Source organism: Eschrichtius robustus, chromosome X, assembly GCF_028021215.1.
Source record: "Eschrichtius robustus isolate mEscRob2 chromosome X, mEscRob2.pri, whole genome shotgun sequence".
NCBI classification, from domain to species: Eukaryota; Metazoa; Chordata; class Mammalia; order Artiodactyla; family Eschrichtiidae; genus Eschrichtius; species Eschrichtius robustus.
Genome location: NC_090845.1, coordinates 131,357,667 through 131,383,762, shown reverse-complemented (window position 1 = coordinate 131,383,762; position 26,096 = coordinate 131,357,667). Strand labels below are relative to the sequence as shown.

The following is a 26,096-nucleotide window of genomic DNA, read 5'->3' as shown; positions in this document are numbered from 1 at the left end:
GCCAGTATTCTGACTGAACAAGCCTAATAATTAGTAATCACTTAGCAAACCCTCATCTCAGTCAAACAATTGGATTTTAGCCAATCAGAATGCTGGAGGCCGCTGCGGTGGACACGAGGCTGTGCACCACGCCCTGTGAGCATGTGCTAGCCAGCAGAGTTGGCTGGTTTTTCTGGTGCAATATGGAACACTGAGCAAGGGGTAGGGGGCGTCACAGGAACTCTCCAGGAGAACACAGGGGAACAACCCTAGGCTCTCTGCCGCTTAGTCATGAAATGGCAGTCCTATACAACCCAACAGGCTTTCTAGTCATTTCTTCAAGGTGGCCTGGATTGTTTGTTGACCAGTTTGCTTCCTGCTCCAATGGCATATAATCTTCTCCAGGAGAGCAGCTCTGTCTGTGGTGTTAAAGATATCTGCCAAGTCATTGCTATTTCTTTCATTGAGAAGTGGAATGTAATCACCTCCCGTTGAATCTGGGTTGGCCCTTAGTGTCTTACTTGACCAAAAGAACACGGTGGAAATGACTTTCTGGGACATCAGAGGCTGGGTCATAAAAAGCCATGAATCTTCCACCTGGATCACTAGAACACTTGCTCTTAGAGCCCAGAGCTTCCACGTGAGAACACCAATCGCACTGAGACCCCATGCTGGGTGTAGGTGCTCTGGCTGGCAGGACCAGCTGAGCCTAGCCTTCCAGCCATCCGCCAAGGCACCAGACATATGAGTAAAGCTGTGGTGATGGGCTCACGAGACCAGCCCATCTTCCAGCTAAATACTGTTGAGTGATCTCTGTCAATGACAAGAATCACCCAGCTGAGCCCTGGATGAATTCCTGAATTATGGAATATTGTAAAATGGCTGTTGCATCGAGCCACTAAGTTTTGAGGTTGGTTTATTGCATAACAATACACAAGAGGGACACTGTCTCAGTCACCATGATATCCATGGTGCTGGCACTGCGTCTGGCACATAGTCGACCTCTAGCCCTCTGGTACATATTCGTTGACCAAAGGAATGAGTGCTAGAGAGAAGAATAAGAGAAAGGGATACCAGAGAAAGATAAAAATGACTTACAAGTGGCAGTTGTTATGCGTTTAGAGAACTTCAGATAAATGAGTATACTTTTCTAAATAATATGGCACCTACTCTGGGAAGCTAAGCAAAATAGACAGTTAAATTCTCCTGGGGTGGCAGGGGCGATCAGGAAGTAACAACGGAGACTTTATCCCATGTTCCCTACCTTAAAATCCAGCTGTCCAGTGGCTTTCCCTTTATCCCCAGATCTCAGGTTTTTCCAGTTCTCATGATACGGACCTAGTCCAGTTACAATTAATATGCTTTTCCTTCTCTTCACTTATAAGACCTTTGCACTTTCCTGGAAGTGATTAACTCCAAAAAGACAAGCTAGAAACTTGGAGCAAGAGATTAATTACCAAAACGAACACACTTCCAAGTTTGGCTTCAGAACTAGGCCCACCTTGCAAAGTATACACACAGACTATGCCTCCCATTGGAGATATCTGGACTTTGATTCTAAGTGTAACTAGGTTTTACTTCCCTTACTTTTAATTGCCTGAAGTTTAGCCTGAAATTCAATCAGTAGACTATTGTTTTCTGCTTCCTGGGAAGCAAGTCACAGCTGAAAGGACTGCTAGGGGAGAACTGGGTGGGGTTATAAATCTGAATCTTGGCGTGACTTTTATGAATTTTCTTGCCCATTTTACTCACCTCTTTCTGGCTCTGATGTTATCAGTAATTTCCCGAGACAGAGAAAACCCAGACTTCCTTAAAGAGTTCAACTACCTGCTTCAGCAAAATCCGAAATGGGGGGGGGAGACTAGCTGCTCCACAGAAAACCCCCTCCTGTGTTTGTGTCCAAGGAGAGGCACACAAAGAAAACACACTGGCAGGCCGCTTTCATTTCTGCCTTCCTCTAGTTGGCTGAGAAGCAAAGCCTGTGGTGATTCTGGGCAGCCCACCCCAAAGCCAGAATGGACAGGACGCTCTTACAGCCAATGACGACACATTAAGAGAGAATATTAAGCTTCTTCTGATGTAGTCAAAGGCATGAGCTATCCGGCACCAACAAAACAGATGAGGAGCTGTGCAAAGGGCAGACTAGAAAGCAGCCTTATTTTAATTTTCTCATCAAGTCCAGAGTTTTGCCTGCTCAGCGTTAGTTTCCAAATGGCACACATGTTAAAAGATCAAACCTGGCTTTTTCTACCTACCAGTGAACTCGGAGTCAAGAAACCTGGGCTCTAGTCCTGCCTATGCTATTGACTGACTCTGTTTTTCCAGACCAGCCCCTTCCCCTCTCCTGGGCGTAAGTTCCCTCATCTGCAAAACAAAGAGCATGGACAGACAGTATTTACGGACTGGAAGTGACAAACGAAGTCAAATGTTCATTATCCAAGAGCAGATTCTCATGAGTGTAGATTCTCTGTGGGTCACTTTGCCTTCAACCTTATGGATAGTGCCACTTCTGATGAGTACCTTCCCTGCTTAATTAAGGCTCTGCTGCCATTTCAATATCTTCTTTACTTTGTATTCGGAAATGTCCTTTGAAATCCACACACTTAATGACTCCTATGTTGTAAAGGAAGTCTTAGAGAGCAATGCTTATCTCATTCTAAGAGACCTAACAGATGAGGAGCATATATTCAAATGTAAGCACAAAAGCACAATCACCAAATAATAGGGACTGCATATTAAAATGGCCACTATGTGCCAAGACTTTACATGGATCATTCTAATGCTTACAACAGCAATAAAGGTACCAGCGACAGTTGTTGATGAGGGCCACATGCTGTGCTGGACACTCTGAAATATATACTTTCTGACAGCAAACACTACATAGCACGTACTGCCTGCCAGGCCCTGTTCTAAGTGCTCCATGTATATTAATTTCTTCAATACTCACACCAACTCCACACGGGAGGAGATATTCTTAACCTTGTGCTACAGATGAGGAAACCAAGGCACAGAAAGTTTAAGTAACTTGACCAAGGTCACAGAAGTTAATAAATAACAGAGCTAGGAACCAAATCCAGAAAGTCTAATTCATACAACCCTTCAAGGAAGATAATGTCCTATGCCCATAGGGAGGCTTTCAGCTGTCCATTAACTGACAAATTAACCTCAAAACTCCACTGGCTTAACATTACAACAGTTCGTTCTCACTAATGCTACACGTTCATTGCAAGCTGGAGAGGCTCTATGCTCTTCATGGTCACTTAGGGACTCTGACTGAGGAAGGCTCTGCCACAAGTAGTGCCGCCAGCTGCCACAGCAGGGAGAAGAGAGCACACGGAGATGGCACACGTGCTCTTCTCTGCTTCAGCCGAGAAGTGACACAGGTCGTTTTCCCTCATAGTCATTAAGTATGTGGATTTCAAAGGACATTTCTGAATACAAGGTAAAGAAGATATTGAAATGGCAGCAAAGCCTTAATTAAGCAGGGAAGGTGCTCACACAGTCCCACCTAACTACAAGAGGACTTGGAAGTTAGTCTTTCACACTCCCAGAAGGGAAGAAGCAGATGTTAGTAAACACTAGTAGTGTCTACCACAAGCTGCAGGTATCACAACACCCAACTAAAAGTTCCACTCCATACCTTATGGAAACCAGCATTCTTATAACAGAGAAGAAGAAAATGGCTATTGGACAGGTAACCAACAGTGTTCATCATACACCCTCATCTTAAGATGAAGAACCCGAGACTTAGAGACGTTTAGTAATGCACACAAGGTCATTCAACAAGAAAGTAACAGCCTGAATTTGAACCCTGGTTTGACTCCAAAAGTCTGTATTGTTTTTACTCCAGCAAACTGCCTCACAAAGGAAGAAAGAAAATGTTTCGTGATCATCTACCACTCAGGGTTATCCACAGTGGTCCACAAAGTCAGAAGAGAGAACTGGAGCTCAAGCTGGCTATGGACCACCACTGCATCATACAGAAGTGCAGATGTCAGCACTGGAAGGGGCTCTCAGGCAAGAGACCAGACCACCTTTCGCCGCATCAGCACTTTTTCAGATACAGAAACTGTGACCCATCAAGTGAAGTACTTTGCCCACAAGTACCTGGACTATGACGAGATAGGTCTACTATAGCATTTGTGTCAGCCAGGGTCCTGGCAGCAATCAGAGGACACATTCAAAAAGTATAACTGAAGGTGTGGGCAGGGCAAAGGGGACCAAGGGATTGTGCAGCAGGCCCGAACCAGCAGCAGGGAAAAGCTGTTACCATCCTAGTCCTGAAGTGGGAAGGAGAACAGAATCTGGTAAAAACTGAGGCTGTTGGAAAGGGACAACCCAACAGAAGGTGTGGCACAAAATAGAGGAACACCATCATTGCCAAATGTGACCTGGCAGAGAGGGAGCTGAAGAAATAAATATCCAGACCTCTCTTTCCTCCCAACTCTCTAATCCTCCTCCCTCCCCCACTGATACTTCCCATTGGCCAAATCCACTGGAAGCCAAAGGTCAAGGAAGCCTGGGTGATACAGTCCATAGAAGTCCATTTCCAGGGGCCCAGAGCAGGGGAGATAAGGGTAAAAAGGGGATCTGAAGTGTTAAACTGAGACTATACATTATAGCAACTTTCCTTTTTATTTATCGATTCATTTGTTTACTTATTTACCATGTTCAGTGTCAGAAAGTGCTAAACACATTTTAATTCCCATCAAAATTCAAGTTTGTCTTTGAAATCTGGCAGTGAAAGCATGTCACTTATCCAAGTATAATGCTATTTTTATTTAGAAGATCAAGGGTATATTTTAAGGCCATGTTTGGTTCAGCATGAGGTAAAGAAAACTACATTTTAACCACAGCTTGACTTCTCGTTAAACATGGCAGATTGACCACATGTGATTATCTCTCTCTCTCTCTCTCTCGAAGCCCCATTAAAACAACAGTAAAGAAATTAAAACAAAACAATGAGAGAGAGAGAAAAGAGAATAGGGAGAGGTGTACAAGTCCACACAAACTAAGAAAACAGGAAAGGAGACCTTAGTGGATGAGAACTGTCAACACATTTTTTGAAGATGGGAAGTCAGTGGAGGAGTGTGTATCAGTTTAGAAGAGTGAAGGAAATGCCAAAGAAAAGTGAGCCGGTTAGCCCCAAGAGAATTCCGGGAAGCCTTAGGACTTAAAAATACCAGGTACCACAGACGTTAGGGGTAAGATACAGGAAAACAGGAATTGAAAATATGTACGTGGAGGAGTAGGTTCCCACATTTCCTTCATCCCATGCAGCTGGCCAGGCAACTGTTCCATCCACCCTTTTTGTGCCCGGGAAACAAAAGCTGTAGTCTCTGAAGACACTGGATCAGACACACTCGGGGCACTAGGAACACTGGGTATAGTAGAGGGTGGGATGAGGCACATGACAGAAAATGGAGGGATTAAGTGAAAGTCTATATATGGAATGGCAGGAACCCAGCCAGCCTACCCCCAATCCCAAAATACGTGCAGGCAGGCTAAAGGAGTCTATCCTTGAATAAGTAAAGGTCACTAGAGGAAATTCCCCTGTATACTGACATTTGGATGTCCTCCCACAAAAAGGCAGTCGCTGCCCAATCACTCTACAGTGAAGCCACTAGTTGGCAAGCTCTGCCTTTCCATCCAACACTTCCACTCAGCTTTTGAGGGCTCAACTCTTAAATATGAATTGACAGCCAAGGGTCACAAGACATTTGAGGAGAGCCTCTAAAATGAGAGAATAGAAGAAAAGTTTATATGTATTTATATATATTTATATATACAAATGTGTATTTTTATGTATTTCATATATATATATATATAAAGCATGAAAGGACGCTATGAGAAAGAGATAGAAAACAAGGCATTGATGGATATTGAACATATGATAATCAAAATGAAAAAAAGAGTAGGAAGATTAAAATAGGGAAATCTCTCCAAAAGTAGAACATAATAAAGACCAAGAGAGAAAAAGATAAGAAAAGTAGAGGAATAATCACGGAGGTCTAACATCCAAATAATTGAAATTTCAGAAAGAAGAAAGAGGGGAGAAAATTATTAAAGTAATAATACAGGAAAATTTCTCAGATCCTAAGGACATGAATTTCCACATTGAAAGGGCAAAAGGAAGGGCCAGAAAAGATGAATGCATAAAGATCTACACCAACTCACATCATCATAAAATTTCTGAATAATATGGGTTAAAAGAAAATCCTAAAAGCTTCTAGAGCTGTATAAGAAAAAAAAAAATCCTATACAGAAGATTAGGAGACAGACTGGCAGCAGACTTTTAAATAACAACATTGAAAACTAGGAGACAATGTCTTCAAAATTCTGGGGGAAAAAATCAACCTATAATTTTATACGTAGCTAAACTATCTACTTCATATGATGAATTATATAATTTTGCCTTTAGGAGAATTATATTTCCATGCTCATTGACACCTGGCTTGGCCATAAGATTTGCTTTGGCCAATGAAATGTGAACAGAAGTGACACGTGCCAATTCTGAGCAGCAGCACTGAGAGTCATCACTGGTTTTGTCAGTGCTCTTTTTCTTCTGCTGTGAGAACTGCTTTTCCCAGAAAGGGGCTTCTTCCTCAGCCTGGGTCCAAGAATGAAAAATACCAAGAGAGAGCTGCGGCTGACCCATGAAGAACAGAAGACATGAGTAAGAAAGAACTTGTTGTGTAAACCACTGAGGTTTTAGAATAATTTACCACCACAGCATAACCATTAGTCAGTAAAAAGCTGACTAATACACTTCCCATACGCCTTTACTTAGGAATCTACTAGAGCATGTGCCTCAACAAAACAAGTGAGTAAACCAAAACAGAGGGAGACTTTGGACCCAGAAAACGAGGACTCAAACACATGAAACTGGTGACAGAAAGTCCTAGGATGATACCTGTGCAGCAAGCCTAGAGAGCAACTAGCCCAGACTGAAGCAGGAGGCTGGAACACTCCAGGAAACATTAAAATTGATATATTATCTGATAGTTTTTAGTATTTAGAAAATAATACTGAGAACCATTTGACAAATCTGATGGATGTTGTAGAGAAACTAAGGAATAAATACAAAGAAAACTAGGCAAATAAAAATTAAGCAATTATTGACCCTAGGGAAAATAAAATATTATTTAAAAAAGGACAGGTAAGCTTAATGCATTGGCTTACCAGTGGACAATATTTACAAAGCTATAATAATATAAACATTGAATACCGATTTTGAAGAAATATGCGATTTACTTATATTAGGGCAATAGGGGAGGGAAGATGGAGGGATTCTGGAGCAGTCGTTAGGGCTGTTCACAAATATTCCAGGGCATCTCCTTCCAGGCATGTGGTAGGACTGCCCTTTCTGGCCTTCTTTAAAATTAACTGTGGCCCTATGGTTTCCTTCAATCAATAAAACATGAGGGAAACTGACTTGTGACATAACTGGGCAGAAGCTTTGAGAGCCGGTATGTAGTCACCCTGTTATTTGCAGAGATCATGGAATCAGGTGTTGTGATGGAGACTCCATCAGCCTAGAGGACCAGCGTAAGCCAGAGGTTCCCTAACCACCTAGGGTGAACATGTAGCAGGAGCAAGAAATAAACTTTTGTTGTATAAAGCCACCAGTAATTAGGAGTGGTTTGTTTGCAGCATAAGCTAGCCAAGCATGACTACGAGACAACTAGATTCTCATCTACCATTACAGGAAGTCAACAAACAACATCTAAAATAATGAATCAAGTAATCGCAGTAAAAACATATAAAATATGAAGGTAAATACCACAGGCAATAACTAAAACGGTTAAAAAGTGGTTGCTCCAAAGGAGCAGGCTTAAGAGGGAGCCGTGCTGGCCTGATTGTTTTTGTTGTCTGTGTTGTTACAAGCCTGATTTTTAAAAAAAAATATTTGTACTATTACCTTGATAAAAATAATTTTAAACCATTCTATATATGCATATTCGAGTGGGGATCCAGTATAAGGAACAAGATACTGGTAGCAGCAGGGTTGTATGTGAATTTCCTCTCCAGTGCTTAGAATTCCTAACGAAGAAAACAGGGTCTAGCCTACATTGTTTTTAATAGAGAAACTCAATTACCATGAGACCCTTAAGACAGGTCCCTCTAGATTGAACACTGACTCTAGGTATTTTGTAGGACTTTTACGCCCAGGATCATAATTCCAAAAGAAGCAATGATAAAGACAGTAGATATGGATGAATGAAGAGTTTTGATTCTAAGTAATCAGGGATACTTAGAATAAGTCATCAGAAGGACTTGGAGATTGTATTATAAAATCATCATGAAAGTACACGTTTCTCCAAGGGCTGAGGGGAAAAGGGCTCCCTAGGAGCATCTCTGTCACAATAGGACACCTGCCCAAGTGGACCCTGATACCTCGTCCTAGAGATATTTCTTCCTCAGAGAGTTTCCCTGCTCATGTTTAGAGGAATTTGTACTGTGCTTCTGTAAAGGAGCAATACCTCTTACACTCCAATAGTGAATAAGGCAGCGCAGCCTAGGAAAGACCTGTGCATCTCACAGCAAAGTAACACAGAGATGAAGCAAGATGAATGATGGCTCATGGTGAAGCCCATTTCATCATCCAGAAGAGTCAGGAGACTCACCCAAAATATCCAACTCATCCAAAACATCAGGAGAGAGAAACCTCTAGTGAAAGCTGTGTTTCTATGTGTACTGCCACATCAATCCAACCATACTGCCTGTTATAACATGGCACCCATTTGGAAGATGGTGTGTTGGGAACAGGGATAGTACTTGTAGCTTAGGACCAGGGAGTAAGTTATATATGCCTGGATCAGGGTGTACTGTCAACAACAGCTCCTATCATGCCCAATGCATTCCTAAATGGCTCCATCTTTGGCTGCTCTTGCAAGCCTAGTCATTTGATCATGTCATGGCTGCTTGTGAACTGGAATCACATAAATGAACCAAATTGGTCCTTTATACCTGAATTGGATGTGAGATGTTCACACTGACTTTTAAGTATGGACTTCCATATGTTCTGGGACATGACAATATTTCAAGATGATAATGAAATCAAACTATAAATTTCTGACTGGGGAGTAGGTGCAAAAGTATCCAGCTCTACTATCCTTCCTTCCCAATCCTTCTTCCAAGACCAAATCTTCTCTCCCCTCCCTAAACTAAAGATACATCACATACATCTCTGACTGATGCAGAGCTGTAGCTCCAAGCCATACTGGATGCTCTAACCTCTGACTCACATGGTCCCTAGGGCTTAGGACCAGTTTTTCAGCGTTAATAGCTTTCTCTTCCACCTCCTGCTAAACTAAACAAAAGTTCTAAGAATGTCAACAAAATTGTTACTTTGATCCAACATCTTGAGTTCAGGGGATTCTAACATGTTCTGAACGCTAAAAATCTCAACTCTTCAAAATCTGACCCAAATCTACCTTCCAGTCTTTTCTCCAGTAGCTTCCTGCCAACATCCACACCTCATTCCACTACGCTAGATTACTTGTGGCTCGGCGAACAACCCATGTATTTCTCTGCTGTCAACCTCTGCTCATGCCAGTGCCTTGACCAGGAATTTTCTACCCCACTCAGAGTGCTACAGCCATTTGTTGATGTATGTCTTTCTCTCCCACTAGACTATGAGACAACCTGAGAGTTGCCCTCTCAGGGACTGAGAGGACTGTGCCCTTCTCATCTGTGCATTCCTGGCACCCAGCATAGCACGTAGCCCATAAGAGGTACTCGATAAATACGTGTTAAACAAATCTTAAAAGGCACCACAAACCATTCGCTGATTTCTTAAAGTAACAAATGTACCAACTGAAGCATACTACTCCACATGATGCTTCAGAACAGCCGATATCAAGGCTTACATACCCCATATATGAGCTAAAGAGCCTAAACAAGCAAACTAACAAACAAACAGTGACCTCAGATCTCAAGAGAAAAAAAAAAAGGAAAACCTCACTCCTCAAAATACTTCAGTGTGGCCAGAAGACAGGAGGAAGCCTTTCAACACCAAAAAAAAAAAAAAAAAAAAAAAAGGTGCAGTGTATGTTCCTGGGCCCTCCATGTGTTCTGAGCTTGCAGCAAATGACTACTCCAGATAGGATTCTGTTTCTCACCTGGGCACTGAGAAATCAGAAGTCTGGCAGGAGAACAGAGCCATAGTTTTCTTAATTAATAGATCTCTGATGCTCATGGTGTTGAAACAGATGCAGAACAAGAGGAAACAAAACTTCCCCTCTCCCCTCAACACAAAAGAGTGGCCCAGAAGTCCAGGTGGTCCATGACAACAGCGAAGGATAGTCCAGGAGTCAACTGAAAGACCAAACACCAACATTCACTACATGCACAAGGCAGAAATGCTACAACGGTTCCCTCTTACCCCCATGAATTGATTTGAGGGCTTAAGCACAATACATGTCGTTAAGGACTTTTAAAGTAGATATGCTGTGGATAATCTACATAGGATGGAGATCTGGTTACTGTATAGATCAAATGCCACTCGATTTCAGACGTCACCAAAAAGTTTGGTAACATGTACATGTAGCGTAATTTTTAACCAAAAACCTGGAGTTCTGAAAGAAAAATGACACCTCCAAGCCTATATGGAAAGCGGCGGGAGGCAGGGGTAGAGAAAGTAGTATAGGAGAGAGGGGCAGCGTGTTGGTAGCAGTCAACAACGATTTGTGTAATTGAACTTGTCTGGCCTTCCTAAAGACCTTGACGTAAACCCAGGCACCAGCTGACAGAAGCAATAGCAATTCGAGTCCATTTGCCAGAAATTCTATGGGCAAAGAAAAAACATCACCTTTGGGCTGTAAAGAGGGACTTGGGCACAGTCACTATTAAGAAAACAAAAAAGAGAAAACTATTTTTAAAAAGATACATGACAGTACCTCTTTAATGATCATAATGTCCTCTGATGAAGGTGGAAGGTATTTGGAAAATAATCAATAACCTTCCCTAATAGTTTTTTCGGGGGGAAATGGTGGTAATCCTTTTGTTGGCTTCTCTTCAGCCATGCACCAGTGACATACGGCAGTTTCAAATTCCTCCCAATGACAATTCACCCTGGAGAGTCTATTTCACGCTGGACCACAGAGGAAAGAGAAAATTGTCAAAAAGCTAGGGCAGCCAGATTTTGCTAATAAATCTGGACAGTTAGCTGTTTGGTATCGCATAGCATTTTATTTCATAGGAGGCTGGCAGATTCCCTTGTGGCTTCTTCGGTTAATGCTTCCTGGAGAGAGGAGGCAAGAACTGTGAGTGGGCTCACCCCAAGTGAACTGGGGGGTGTCCAGAGTGTCCCATAGATGTATAGCCAGACTATGGGATAAGATAGACTATTGCCCATATTCTGCAGCAAAACTTTCATAGCAATAGTGGGGACTCCAAAGATTTCAATGCCAGGAGAGCAGGAAAAGGAGAACGAGCACAGGTCAAATGCAGGCAGAACTTGGAGAGCCACCGAGCTGTCCCCAAGGGGGCTGACCGGCCCTCCAAGTTACAAAGATCAAAAAACTACAACAAATGCAAGCTGGCTATTTCAGATGGCAGTCTGGTTAGGAAAGGCTGGGCAGCAGTGGCAGTACTAGTCATCAGGCAGGTAGAAGCACCGTGTTCCCACAAGAGTTTACTTGAACTGGACCCTAGCTGGCAGCCAGGTAGCGAGACAGAGCCCAGCACCCCAGAAAAAGGCCTAGCAAAGCCTAGGCTGGATGTCAGAGCCCCAACCAAGCAGGACAGCCTTCAGTGGGTTCCTGGAGCTTGTCCCAGCTTCACCCACACCCTAATGTAAAAAGGGTGACTGCAGACTAATTAGCGCCCACGGGCCTCAGGGGCTCTTCCCAGGGGCACTTAGTACTTGAGTCATCAGACTACTTCCAGATGTTATCTACTGGGCAGCGGCGGGGGTGGGCTGGATTACTACTGGCCTGCCAAGGTCAGTCCTTAATGCTTCAGGCACTGGACGTCACTGAGTCTTCTGGCTGCGACCTTTAGCACCTACCCGTGATCGGGGCCGGGGCAACTAGAGTTTGACAATCAGATGGCAGGTCTGGAATGCAAGGTCTATTTCACCACTGTGCTCTGCCAAGGTCATCAATCCACTGTGCAGGGCATCCAGTGCCATGTAAGGGAATGGAATTCAGCCTTTGATTCAGCAATCCAGGGCATTAGCTCCCATTATATCAATGTCTAAATGATACCAGTAGATAAAAATCTAGCATTAACATTTCAGTGTCAGTGGCCTCAGAGAGAGCTCCAACATACGTACCAGATGGATTCACTCTTTTAGATTTAGTTCCCTTCTCTCGGCAAACTCCTGCAACAGCAAAGGAGTAATTACTGCTCAGTGGAATACTGTACAGCGCTAGCCAAAAAATAAAGTCACATCAATTGAAACCAGTAAATATGAATTTTTGGAAGGGAAAAGAATTCTCTTTCCAGAGGCAATTATTTGTCTTTTCAGAAATGTTTGCCAATACAAAACCCTCCTCCCCCGCCTGTGGAACTCCAAAGACGAGAACCACAGGAGGGTATCTTCACCACTGGAAGGGGCTGGAAGGCATTGGGCAGAGGGGCAAAGATGGCTTTACACGGAGCCTTGTGCATTGCTAAGGGGAGCACAACTTAAATCTAAAACTCATATGCAATGGAAAGCACACTCACAAAGGAAAGACAGCAAATGGTAGGATGACCATCATTTTTTTCATGTGGACTCCACTTGACAGACAAAAGATCACTTTCGCATTCATTATCTCACTAGAGCCACCCAACATCTCTGCAAGGCAGGCGGGGAAAGGACTGTTAGACCCATTTTACAGATGAAGAAGCTGAGGTGTGATAGCAATTTAATGGACTTCACTTCAGACCTGCTTCTGTCCCACAACCGTGGCATCACCTAGGTGGCAGTGGATACAAAATGGCATCCTCATCCCTCCACTGGCCACCTCACCCCAACCACACCAGCTACTGCTCTTAATTCACTGAGGAAACTGCCTGTATCCTAGGTGTGGAGGCAGCTGTTCAAAGCCCTTTACACCCACATCCAACTGGCTCCCACTGGAGGCCGACAGCTGGTCTAATTGAATTGTCATTAGGCACTAGAGGCAGCACCTCCACCGTATACCTTCGACAGAGAAGTCAACAGATGTGTCTCCCTAGCTACTCAAGAGTGTGCTTGGAACAGTTCGCTTTGATTCCCTTTTAAAGCAATAATGGCCCCACCACTACTACTCCCCCACACCACAAAGAGCCAGCAAGGCACGGCAGCGGCTTAGTACCCTGAGGACTCATGAACCACTCCCACCCTACCCCCATCCACATGGACATTTAGGAAAACCTTCAACAGCATCACTCTTACACTGGGGCAACAAGGTCCCTGCCCGAGGCCTCACACTTTACAGGGCCTTGCGCTGGCCCCACTCCAGCCTCACCACTGCCCATAGAGCAAGGAATCTATGGGGCCAAGGGGACTTGCCCACCCAACGTCTATGCTTCCCTCCTCTATGCCACTCTCAAACAACCCAAGACCTTGAAATTCCCTGCCCATGTGCCCCAAGCCTGTGTTCATGGCCTGGCAATCCTCTTCCCTAGTTTTGCTTTCCTGAGGATGGACCAAACCACAGATGGACACAACCCTAGGCCTGAGAGGTGAACGAGGGGTGGCCACTGAGCAGCTGTTACCCTTCTACCCGGTGATGATGAAGCTTGACCATGTGGGCTACAACAGTACTTCTCAAACTTTAATGTGCTTGTGAATCATCTGGGATCTTATTAAAGTCCACCCCTTGGTTAAGTAGGCCTAGAGTAGGCCCTGAGAGTTGACAGTTCCAATGAGTGCTTGGGTAATGCTGATGCTCTGGGCTGGGGTCCACACTTTGAGGAGCAAGGTTGGTGTCTATAGGCCTGTGTGGAGGGCCCCTCAGGGTAAGAGACAGAGCCAAGAGGTTGGAGAGAAGGGGGAGTTTGCAGTGAGCCTGTATTTTGCGCCCTTGCCCCAGGCCCACCAAAGTTAGGGGTGGCCTTGCCTTTCACCATGTCAAGAAGTATCAAGAGTATGTCAACATCTCTGAGCACCAAAGGAAAACAGTTAAGTGAGACATACCATTTGTCCCTCCTCCAAAGCCCCTACATCCTTCCCACCATCCCCTCCCATGCCAGAAACTGGGAGGCCATCTCCTGGGACCTGTCACAGTGACACATGTCATCAATTTTCAATATCAACCGCCCCCTTCCATGCATGGTCACGTAGTGTTTTACTATGCCACCATAATGTCTGGCTCTCAGAAGTCCGACCTTCCACTTTGCTTACCAGTGGTCGGTGTCAAAGACTGAAGATGTGGAATTCAAGTAAGCTGGAAACAAAATACTAGATTCTTAAAGACAACACATCTTCTACCAAGCAGTCCCATGTACTCCCTGGCCTGAGAGGGAGGGCAGGACACTTTAGGTAGACCTGACCCATCCACACTAACACGTAGTCAAGAAATCATAAAACCCCAGCCTCAGGCACTGGTCCACCAACAAGTTACAGACAATCTATATTTACATTACCGCACCGACATGAGCAAGCCTGGAGTTTTTCCTGTCCTTTATCATTGTAAAGAGACAGGTAAAAACAAAAATAAACACAAAACCACAGAAATATTGTTTAATTGGAATATGCAAATGGGGGAGCAAACCACCAATGCATTCCTGAGGCACAGTTTTCAAAACTTTTTCAACGCGAAGTCACTTCAATCCAATGGTAGTGGTAGCCCGTATAAAACAGATGAAAACAAAACTTCATATGGAGTATGAAATGGGGATGGGCAGCCCAGAGCCCTGTTTACTTGGGACCCATTGACAGATACACATGGAGGCACCCAGGGCAGCTCCTAGAAACGTCTAGTGCTCCCAAGTGCTCCCTTTGGAAATGATCACTGAAGCATAAGTCACTTTATTAAGATCAGATCAGACTTTCTTCCTAATCTCACCGATTAGCACTCAGGCACAAGAGAAGCAAAAAAAAAAAAAAAAAAGTTCAGATGAAAGAAGTTACAGCACAGTACACTGGTCCGGGGAGTGGATCACAGAGCTGCCAAATGCTCACTTGAGGAATACAGAGAGCTGGGTTTGAGTCCTAATTCTGCAGTTAACTCACTTTGTGACCTTAAATAAGGCCCTTCCCTTCTCTGAGCCTCAAGACATAGGACCCAGATGGCCTTTGTCCAGCTCTGACACTCTGGGATTTTGTGATTATTTCAGGATTCCATATTTAAGTGAAGATTCACGGTCATATCATCCATCACAGATAGATGCTAGCAGAAAATAAAGGAAACCTTTATGGTGTTCTGCTGGCACAGTTCTGTGCTTTCGTTCAGAAGCTCAAAGCATTTTAATAGCTTATTCTGTTGGAACCACAGCAGAAAAACAAAAAGGAAATTAATCTTGAAGATATCATATATCTGCAATCTTTGACTATCTCTTAGTAAGGCTCCAGCTACTTCTGCACATTGCCAGTCCTTACTGACTTCTGGAAAGAGGGACAGAAGATAGTGTTTGAGTCTTCGCAGGGAGGGAGGTGGTCTTTAGGGTGTAAGACCAGGGAGGCAGTGAGCCCATCAGGAAGCATTTGCAGGAGTCTAAATAAGCGATAGAGAGGACCCGAACCAAAGTCATGTCAATGGAGGTGGAAAGGACAGCACAGGTCCAAGTGGCATTCAGGAGGATACACTCACAGGACTGGGTGCTGGGGTTGAGGAGAGAGAGGGAGAATGAATGCCAAGTATTTTACTTGGGTGATGACACGCAGGACAGTGCCATTATCCAAGCTATGACGCTGAGAAGGAAAAAGAGATTTGAGAGGCAAGCTGATGAGTTAAAGGTTGGAACGTTGACTGTGAAATGCCTGTGGATCGTCAGGTGGAAATGTCCAGTATGCCCGTGAGTATACTGTTGTAAAGTCCTACAGGTCTCCGCAGGATCGAACGCAACCACGAGATTGTTCTGGAAGTCCTCAGCATACGGGGTCCCTGCCTCCTTGTAATTTTGCCACATTGTCTCATTTATTCATTAAAATGTTTAGAGTCCCCTCCCCCAAATATCCAGAGTCCCTACTTACTTTGCTAGGCAAGGGGATATATGGGTGAATAAAAACAGACATGGTCTCTGCTCTCATCTAGCTTGTAGTCTCGCAGTAGAGACAATTAACAAGAAAAAATATATAGTTATCATTTTAAGTTGTGATAAATATTATGAAGGAAACAAATGGGTACAGTGATCAAAAATACCAGAGGGAAGAGGGGGGACCTCTCGAGAAGGCCTTTAAACCAACACTTGAAGGACATTCCTGGACAAGGTAATAGCACATGCCAAGACCTAGAAGCAGCAAGAATTTAGTCGCAAAGCTAGGACACCCACCTAGCTTGGGTTCTGTGGTATGCCTGGAATATTTCCTGCTGTTACTGATGTCTCAAAGATAGTAATAAAGTAGTACAAGAAGGCATGCTCATAAAATTATACCAAAGCCAAAGCACTTGATGCCTGTGACATGGTGTTTAATGATTTTATGTCGTCACTGATGGGACTGGCTGGATACAGATGGTTACATTAGTCAGATGTAATATTAACTTAAACAAAACTTTAAATAAAATTGTCACGGAACTCTGTATTCCATTACTAATAGCTCTGATTGCCTCAAATCATGCCAGCATGTGGAAGTCGCGCTCTGGGCAAAGTCACCATTCTGTATGATTTCAGTCAAACACTGTTATTGAGGAAGCAATACTTAAAATAACGTTCCTTTTAATGATTAAATAGAGGGTTGGCACAAACTACAGAACAGAAAAAAAAAAAGATTCGATATAGCCACTGGGGAAGGGATAAGTAGGTTGTGTTTTGCAATTCCTTCCTGGTGGGTTTACAATTATTCCACAGCATGACAGCTAAAATGCCTAAGAAATCGCTTACCTGAACCTCAGTAATAATTAGTTTTCTATCCTCTGTATGTTCACCATGAGTTCTGTTGACCTCGCCATATGGAAAGTCTGAGTTTACCCATTTACAGTTCAAGTATTCATTCCTTGCAGGCAAGCAAAAGTGTGCTGGGGGGTGAACAGTGCCTGGCCAGCAGTGTGTGTTTTTTTTGTGTGTTTTTTTTTTTCATTTATTTATTTATGGTTGTGTTGGGTCTTCGTTTCTGTGCGAGGGCCTTCTTCTAGTTGTGGCAAGCGGGGGCCACTCCTCATCGCGGTGCGCGGGCCTCTCACCATCGCAGCCTCTCCTGCTGCGGAGCACAGGCTCCAGTCGCGCAGGCTCAGCAATTGTGGCTCACGGGCCTAGTCGCTCCGCGGCATGTGGGATCTTCCTAGACCAGGGCTCGAACCCTTGTCCCCTGCATTGGCAGGCAGATTCTCAACCACTGCGCCACCAGGGAAGCCCCAGCAGTGTGTGTTTTAACTAGGATGTTTAAGATGCATCAGTTGAATAATTAATGTATAAATCTTAGCTGGCTGGGTAAGAAAATGAAAACAAGCTTTATTGGGTATAGACATAGATTTAGCTCAAGTCTTTTTGCTTTTAAGATGAGATGTCAAAAAAGGCAAAAGATGGACTCCTCTTTGTAGTGCAATTAAAAGGGAAACAAATTGTGTTAATGTGTTTTGCTTGTGATTTGGCTGAAAACTGCGGTGCTTCAGTATTACAATTTAGGTGCGGGACAGCATGCCAGTGAAGAACTCACCGGTGCTCATCAACTACTCACCATTCCCTCGTTTGTAAAACCATTCAGAAATGTGTGGTCTGCCTGCAGTAAGGTATAACTAAAGCTATTCTTTGTAATTAAGGGCTATTTTTAAATTTACATTTTAAAGTCCACTGGCAGCCCTCATGTCTTTTGTCTCACGAGGGTGGGACCGACAGGGTGGGCCGTTCAGAAAAGGCCCTCAATCTAACCCCAGCCCTCAGCAAAGGAGCCATGTGTGATTCTGGCAAAGGACTAAAGGGCTCCAGCCTGCTGGTGGTGTTTGCGTCACTAGGGGGCTATCAGCCCCATCAGAGTCCCTGGAACACAGCGGCCCTCTGCTGTAACACAATACATAAGCTATTGCATCTGCAGAACTCTGTGCAGCTTGCTTTGTGCTATTTCCACAAATGCTAAATAGCCCAACAGAACACAGACTTTCTTCAACACTCCTGGCTCTGGCAAACAAGCTGGGGAAAGGATTTGACTATATAGAGTTCGATTTTGACTCTTGGGGTTTCCAGAGGTTCAGCTCAGATGTAGTGCTGAGGGTGTGTTTCTTTCCCTCAAGTCAAACAAGCTGAATGCCAAAGGCCACAGAATTGTTTTCCGTGCTTTAGAACTCAGAAGTGATGGGTGAACTGTACGTCTCTACCTCCTTGAGCCTCACTTTATATACAGGGAAACTGAGGCTCTGAAAGATTAGATGACTTGCCTAAGGTTTCCTGGCCAATTAGTGGCAGAGGACTGGCTAAAACCTGAGCTTTGTCCTCTCCCGGCGGGCCTCTTGCCAGCACACTCCATCACCCCCTAAAGCCAGCCTGCGAGAAAGTGTCCAGGCAGTGTGTCATGTGCAGTAATTTACTGGAATAGAGGGGTATCTATGAGGGGTGAGTGAACGTAAACTCTAAGGCTCTTACAGAACAGCCTGGCTATTGAGCTGCTCAGCCTCCATCTGTGGTCAGACCAAAGCTTAACACCTTGCTGGGTCACCATGGCCCAAGCAGGGTTTGACTGGCTTAGACTTAACTATGCTCCACTGTTCCTCGTATCTGTTACCCCTAACTCTGACCCATCTTCTTGTGGTTTGGCTTGTGACCTAATACTCCTTGGCTCCCCACTTTGGCTTGTTCATAGATTTTCTCTCTTTCTCCCAACTTCCATCCCACCATATTCCGTTCTTCAATCCTCCACCCCTCCTGCTGCCCCGCCTGGCCCTGTCATCTCAGGATTTGAAGTCCAGGCCACCACAGACAGAGTCCTCCCTCTCTCTTGGCCCAGCAGTCCCCGTGGATGAGCACTGCGGGCAGGGAGTGAGGTGGCGGAGGCAAGGGTTATTTGAACACTCACTTTTTCAAAAGATCAACTAGAAGCTTCTCTCCACCACCCCTTGGCATAGCTACAGTGCAACGAAAAAGGGTAATCGAAAGCTGACCCAGGGCCTTGCAAAGATCATGAAGGTCCTGCCGAATGAAAAGATGAAATTAGGATCCACCCACAATTAGGACTGAATGCATTTTCTTACATTCTTGGCTTTTTAAAATTGTTCACCTCTATATGGTTTATAGTAGCATTTTCCTAGCTAGAATATTTGCTAGGTGTGAAATTACTATTATTTGGGACAATTGTTTTGGTGATGTTTTTAAAAGAGCCAGGAAGTCACCTAAACTATCAGAAAGATAACTCCTCATCAAACGGCTTGGGTGGAGACCTTTCATTTAGAGAAATAATCTCTGTGTAGAGAAAGTTAGCAAGAAAATTCGGCCTCATTAGCAAATGTGTGTTACACTAGTGACTGGCAATAAAATAAATACATAAAACTATAATTCAAGTCAAACTATTGCTAAATTTGTGATAATTTAATCATGGGTTGGCATATTTTACCTTTCCTCTATCTATTAAAAAAAACAGCAACAATGGGGTTCTGAGTAAATTAAGAGTATAAACATGAGCTCTTAGGGGATGTTTAACCCAGTTCAGAGAACAACTTGTTTCCAAGCTCTCTGACAACATTCATTTGCATATAAATAATTAGTGTGCTGATTTCAAATGATCTTTACCTATTCATTGGAGCATACTCCATCAAGACCTCTACTTGGCAATGTTTTGCTTGCTGTTTATAATATCATTTCTGCTTGCAAGTAATAAAGATCAATCATTTTAAAGGAACGTATAATTCGGAATTGTCTTGACATCAGAATGCCCACCCCTCCCCCCTCCGCCCTCCGCCCCTCGCCCGCCCTGTCTACGTTAGGGAGGCCCAATGACACTACACAGACACACTTCAGCGTCCACCAAACCCTCATTAAAGAGCATTAGAATAAAAATGTCTATAAATGCCCCATGCGATAAGACCTGAAGCAGTTTACCTGGTTATTAGGGGTATATAAACCAAGACTCCACTTAGGAGCCAAAACACCCAGGACTTTAAGAGATTTTAAAGAAAAAGAAACAACCATGTGTACCTGTGTTACTCTTACGATTAGAAAACAATCTAAGTCGTGTAAAAGTTTTCAGAGGAAGGGTAAAGAAGTATATTCGTAACTCAAACAGTACCTGAGCAACAGCACCCCTGGCGACAAAACTCTCAACGGAAGCCCTAGCAACCCAGCTTCTCTTTAAAGACCTCCAGAGCCTCAGAGCTTCCCACCTCCCAAAGCTCTTCCCATCATCCAAAGGCTCAAGGCATTAGACCGCCTTTCCTTACATTGGGCCAAAATCTGCCTCCCTGTAATTCCTACACATTGGTCCAAATATCTTGGGGGGGGGGGGACTAATGTTTTCTATGGTTCTCTACATGGCATTTTTCACATACATGTTCTCAGTGGACCTTCTCAGTAATCCTGTGAGGCAGACATTCCTACGACTTTTATCTTTTTTTTTTAAACTATGTGATGCATAGCAGTGTTTTGGGTTTTTTTGTTTGGTTTTTGTGTTTTTTAAAAAAAATATTTATTCATTTATTTTTTTGGCTGCGCTGGGTCTTCATTGCGGCGTGCGGGATCTTCGTTGTGGCATGCGGGATCTAGTTCCCCAACCAGGGATCGAACCTGGGCCCCCTGACTTGGGAGCGTGGAGTCTTAACCACTGGACCATCAGGGAAGTCCCTACGACTCTTGTCTTATAGGTGAAGACCTAGAGGCTGAGAGAGACTCAATTTTGCACAGAGTGGCGAAGTGGCAGGGGCAGGGCTTCAACTCAGCTTCCCTAAATCCACCTTTTATGCCATTTTCATTACTCTGCCTTGTCTTGCTGAAACAGTTAAAAAAAAAAAAAAAGCTTCTGCTTCCCCATGAGAACAACCCTTGAAGGCAGAAAGGGGTAGAATAATTGAAGGTGTACTCTCCATGCAGTCTCCCTGAGAGATCTCTGCTACTCACGTGGCTTTAAATCCCCCATACAGAGGGGCCCTGATCCACTTCTAGCCCTGAGTTCCAGGACACAGTAGCGGCCCTCCCATTTGGATGTCTCACAGCACCTCAAATCCAGCAGGTTCCAAGCTGAACTGATCAACTGCTCCTCATTGTCTCTCCGCCCTCCACTCCTGATCTTGGTCAGAAATAGCACACTCTGCCCAGGCAGCCATGCCAGACACCTGGAGAATTATACTAGACACTTCTTTCTCCCTCGCCAGCACCCTTGCCCCAACATCATAAGGATTCCAAGACTTTGAAATCTCTTTTGATCTGCCTCTTCCTCTCTATCCCCACTGCTACTGCCCTATTCCATTCACCATGAAATTTCACTTCGACAAATTCAACAGACTCCTAATGGTCTCTGTGCTTCCAGTAGCAGCCCTCTCAAATCCGCCCGCCTCCAGGTAGATCACCACCAGAGGGATCCAATATGACGATCTACGTCCCTCCCCTGCTACCAACCTGCCAATGGCTTCCTGTTGCCTCCAGAAGGGACTGTCAAACCCAGCTGATCAAGAAGATCACTGGGAATGTAGATGGGACATCTTTATATTTTTTAAGTTCCCCAGGTGATTTGAATGAGTCAGCAAAGTTGGGAAGTAATGGCGTGAGAGGCAAAGTTGACACCCTCAATGATCTGATTCCTGCCTACCTCTCTAGTCACCATTCCTGCCACTTTACCCTCAGCAATGAACATTCCAGTGATCTCAGAAACATACCATGCTGGCTCACACCTCTGTCCCCCATTGAAACTGATCTCTCAGCCTATAATGTTCTTTCTACCTTTGGCCAACCTCTAGTGAACCTTCAAAACTGAACTGAGGTGTCAATTCTTCAAGAAGTCTTTCGTGACCTCATCAGAGTGGATTAGCCGTGCCTCCTCTGTAACCCCCATCACACTGCACAGAGTTCTCTATCATAGCACTTAGCACATTGTGTTGAAATTATTTCCTATGTGTCTGACTCCCTGGCAAGCCTAAAAGCTCCTCAGAACCAAGGACCATGTTTATCCATCACCAGCAAATGCCTGTCATGTGACAGGTGCTCAGTAAATGTCAACCTGAAATGAGCTTGATTTCAAGCGAGGCTCTACACTGACTAACTGGAGATTTGGATTTTAGGAAACTCAGTTCACCTGCTTGGGCCTCAGCTCCCACATCCATAAAATAGGATAATAAATCCCCAGTTTCATTCATACGCCAAACATGTGAATGTCCACTAAGTGCCAGGTACTGGGTTATGTGAAGGTTGAACCAATCAGTTAGATTTTTGTAAACTGTTACACAATATTGCAAAAATATTTCTGCAATTTTAGCTTTTGCTTAGTCTCTCTGGACCAGAAATAACAATTTCATTCCATAAAACCAAAGTCTACTAAGCTGTAGTGTCCATTAGGCTCACCAAGGTGTCAGGGTAAAGTCACTCAGCCCAGAGGGAAGGGCGCTGGCCTAACTGAGATTGGAGGTGCAGCCCGGGAAAGCATAACATACAGAGAACCTGCTCTGGCAGGGGCAGTGCTAACCCTCCAGGGACACAGGAGTCACAGCTGAGCACCGCTGAAGAAAGGTCACTGAGCCCCAATCCTTCTCCCTACTGACCTCTGCCTGACCTGCGCTCAGGTTTCCATGGGAAAGGGCGTGGAGCCTGATGCAACAGGTTACACTGGGCTCAACAACCTGACTTCCTGAGGCTTATCCAGGACTTCCTGAAGCTTGTCTACTCAGATGAGTACTGGGTCCCCTGAGATATTTCTGGCGACGTCACTGCCAGAGGCAACAGTCTTAAAGTTCAGTCCCACAAAGCCCAGGGAAACCAAATTGATTTGCTGGACTTGAAGAATTTGATCCTAGAGCAGCTCTGGGCTATTCTCTACCAAATTACACTGCTGTTCTTGAGGGCTTGTATCCTGCAGGCCCAGAGGGGGTCACAAACTCACTAAAATCCTTGGACTAAAGAGTCTTGGACCTGTTCTAATCTCCCACTCGCTCCCATATAGTTGTTCATCCTCTACGGGGAAATTCCAGTCAACAATTGCTTCTTAGAACCCAAAACTCTGCAGGCACCTAGCAATGACAGCATGTGATATAATGCCCAATCCCTTAATGCAATCTGATCTCTCATTGGCTCAGAAGTAACTCCTAGCATGGGGGAGCTATCAGAAGTTATGCCAAGAGCCAGGCAAAGAGGAGACAGAAGCATTTCCTTTATGTACAGACCCCCGGAAAGCATAAGTCCACTTTCACTGAAGCAGGTTCTTATCAAGCATTCCCTCTGGATACCAGCCAGGTGATTGATCATGCCTACCTCCAAGAAATTGCAAGGCTTGAGCTCTTTGACTAAGAGAAAATAAAAGATGAGACCTGTGCTATCATGTTATTGCACACTCGACATATGGAGTTAGACTTCCAGGATCACATTCAGCCCATGGACCTTCTCAATCACTCATTCAATAAATATTTACTGAGCATCTACTCCATAGCTGGAAAATCAGCCAAAATCTGTCCCTGCAGAGCTCACAGCCTAGTGGGGAAGACAGACATATAAACAAAAGAGTTGCAATATGACATTGTATGAAGTCCAGAAGAAACCCAGAGCTGGAAGCCTCAGAAAAGGCTCTCCAGAAGAGGGGACACCCAGACAGGGCTTTTGAAGGATGAAGAAGGCAGACAAGGCAGGAAGAAGAGTCTGAGCAGAGGGAACTTGTTAAACATCCCAGAAGAATATTGCTGGAGCCTGAGATAAGATGGAGGTGGGGCATCATGAGAAATGAAGCTAAAGAAGTAGGCAGGAAGCACATGAATATGCCAGGCTGAGAAGCTTGAGCTATCTGCTTCAGGAGAGTGCGGAGCCACCAGGGCAACTCTAAATGTTTTCACGTTTTTATTTTGTTGTTACTATTGGTGTTCTTGTTTCTGTTTGTTCTTTGCAGTGAAATGGTCATGACTAAATTTTCAGTTTGGAAAATAACTTCGCGTTGGTGGAAGGGGTTGTGGAGCGCGGTGAGAGACCAGATTACAGGTCACTGAAACCGTCTACGTGAGAGCTGATAAAAGCTAGAACGAAGAAGCAGCATGGGGGTACAAACAGCGGATTCAGGGCAATTTTCTGACAGAATAGATTTGGTAAATGTGTGGCTTTTGGGGAGAGGGAGAGAAAAGGAATGATGGCCAGATTTCTATCCTAAGGACCCCAGATGAATGGCATTGCCATCGACTGAGAGGCAGAGCAAGTTTGGGGGCAGCTGGGACGGGACTAATTCAGTTTAACCATACAGCTGGCAGAGCCACAGGTTCCACATCCACGGATTCAACAAAGTACGTGTCAACAATATTTGAAAAATAAATTTCAGAAAGTTCCCCAAAGCAAAACTTGAATTTTCCATGCTTCGGTAAACATTTACATAGCATTTACATTGTATTTACAAATATTTACATAGCGTTTACAGTGTATTAGGTATTATAAGTAATCTAGAGATTACTTAAAGTACACAGGAGGATGTGCGTAGGTTATACGCAAATACTGTGTCATTTTATATAAGGTACTTCAGCATCCTCAGATTTTGGTATCCACGGGAGTGCAGGAACCAATCCCCCGTGGATACCAAAGGATTACTGTTCTGAGTTTGAGAAGTCCGTGAAATAGAGATGTCCTGCAGATGGTTGGATACATGTGTCTGAAGTTGTCAAGGTATTTCAGAGATAGAAATATATATTTGGGAGTTATAAGTGTATAAACGATAGTTCACATCTTGGGAGTACATAAAAATAACCAAGGCAGAAGATTTATAATGATCACAGAAGATGGTCAAGAAACGGGCAGATCATTTAAGGTAAAAATAACATTTAAGGTAAAAATTAAGGTCGTTTAAGGTAAAAATAACCTGAGATAAAATAATCAGACGTAAGAGAACCAGGAGAATAAGAGACTGAGAAAGTCAAAAGAGGTTAGAGCTCAAGAAGGAGAGAATAAAGAGAAAACAGATGCAAAACATTATGAAAGTAACATAGAACTTGGTAATGAATCGACTCTTCCCTATCCCATTTCTCTTACATCCAGATATGATGCCAAGTTCCAAGTTTGGGTGACTAGAAGAATAATGGTATAAATAACAGAATTAGAAACACAGAAAGAATAAATAGCTTAGGAGGAAAGCTGATGAGTTTCAGTTGGGATATACTAATTCTCAGATGCAATCGGGACATTAATCTCTAGTAAGCAGATGGGAATCCGAGACAATCTCAGGAGAAAGCTCAGATGTGGAAGTTAATATTTGAAAATCACCTGTATGAAGGTTATCAGTGGAATCAGTGAAATTCTCATGGAAGAGAATATCAAAGTGAAGAGGAAAAGAAGGTATGCAAATGGCCAAGAAGCACATGAAAATATGCTCAGCATCGAGTCATTAGGGAAATGCAAATCAAAACACAAAGAGATACTACTTCATACCCACTACTATGGCTGTAATCAAAAAGACTGACAATAACAAGTGTTGGTGAGGATATGGAGAAAATGGAACCCCTCCTACATTGCCAGTGGGAATGTAAAGTGGTGCAGTTGCTTTGGAGAAGTCAGGCGGTTTCTATGGAAAACAGTTTGGCAGTTCCTCAAAAAGCTAAACATAGAGTAGCCATATGATCCAGCAATTCCACTCCTAGATATCTATCCAAGAGAAATGAAAAATGTTATGTCCAAACAAAATTTTGTACCCAAATATTCATAGTAGCACTATTTATAATAGCCTAAAGGGAACAGCCCAAGTGTCCACCAACTAGTAAATGCATAAAGAAAATCTGGTATATCCATACAATGGAATATTATTTAGCTGTAAAAAAAGAATTATACTTTATTTTTTTAAAATTATGCTTTGTGAAGGGCATTGTTAAAAGAATGAAAAGAGAAATCACAGATTGGGAGAAACATTTGCAAAATATGTAGGATAAAGGACTTGTACCTAAAATATACAAAGAATC

The 26,096-nt window shown here is 43.8% G+C and overlaps 1 protein-coding gene across 1 annotated transcript in view; it reads right to left on the bottom strand.

Moving 5' to 3' along the window:
- Positions 1–26,096, bottom strand: part of LOC137756469 (uncharacterized) — a 98,041-nt gene that overhangs the window by 29,670 nt on the left and 42,275 nt on the right. The window contains exons 10-12 of the mRNA XM_068532711.1: positions 12,260–12,307; positions 10,881–11,074; positions 10,104–10,299 (exon numbers count right to left, since the gene is read on the bottom strand). The gene's annotated coding sequence lies outside the window, so the exon portion shown is untranslated. The remainder of the gene's footprint in view (positions 1–10,103; positions 10,300–10,880; positions 11,075–12,259; positions 12,308–26,096) is intronic.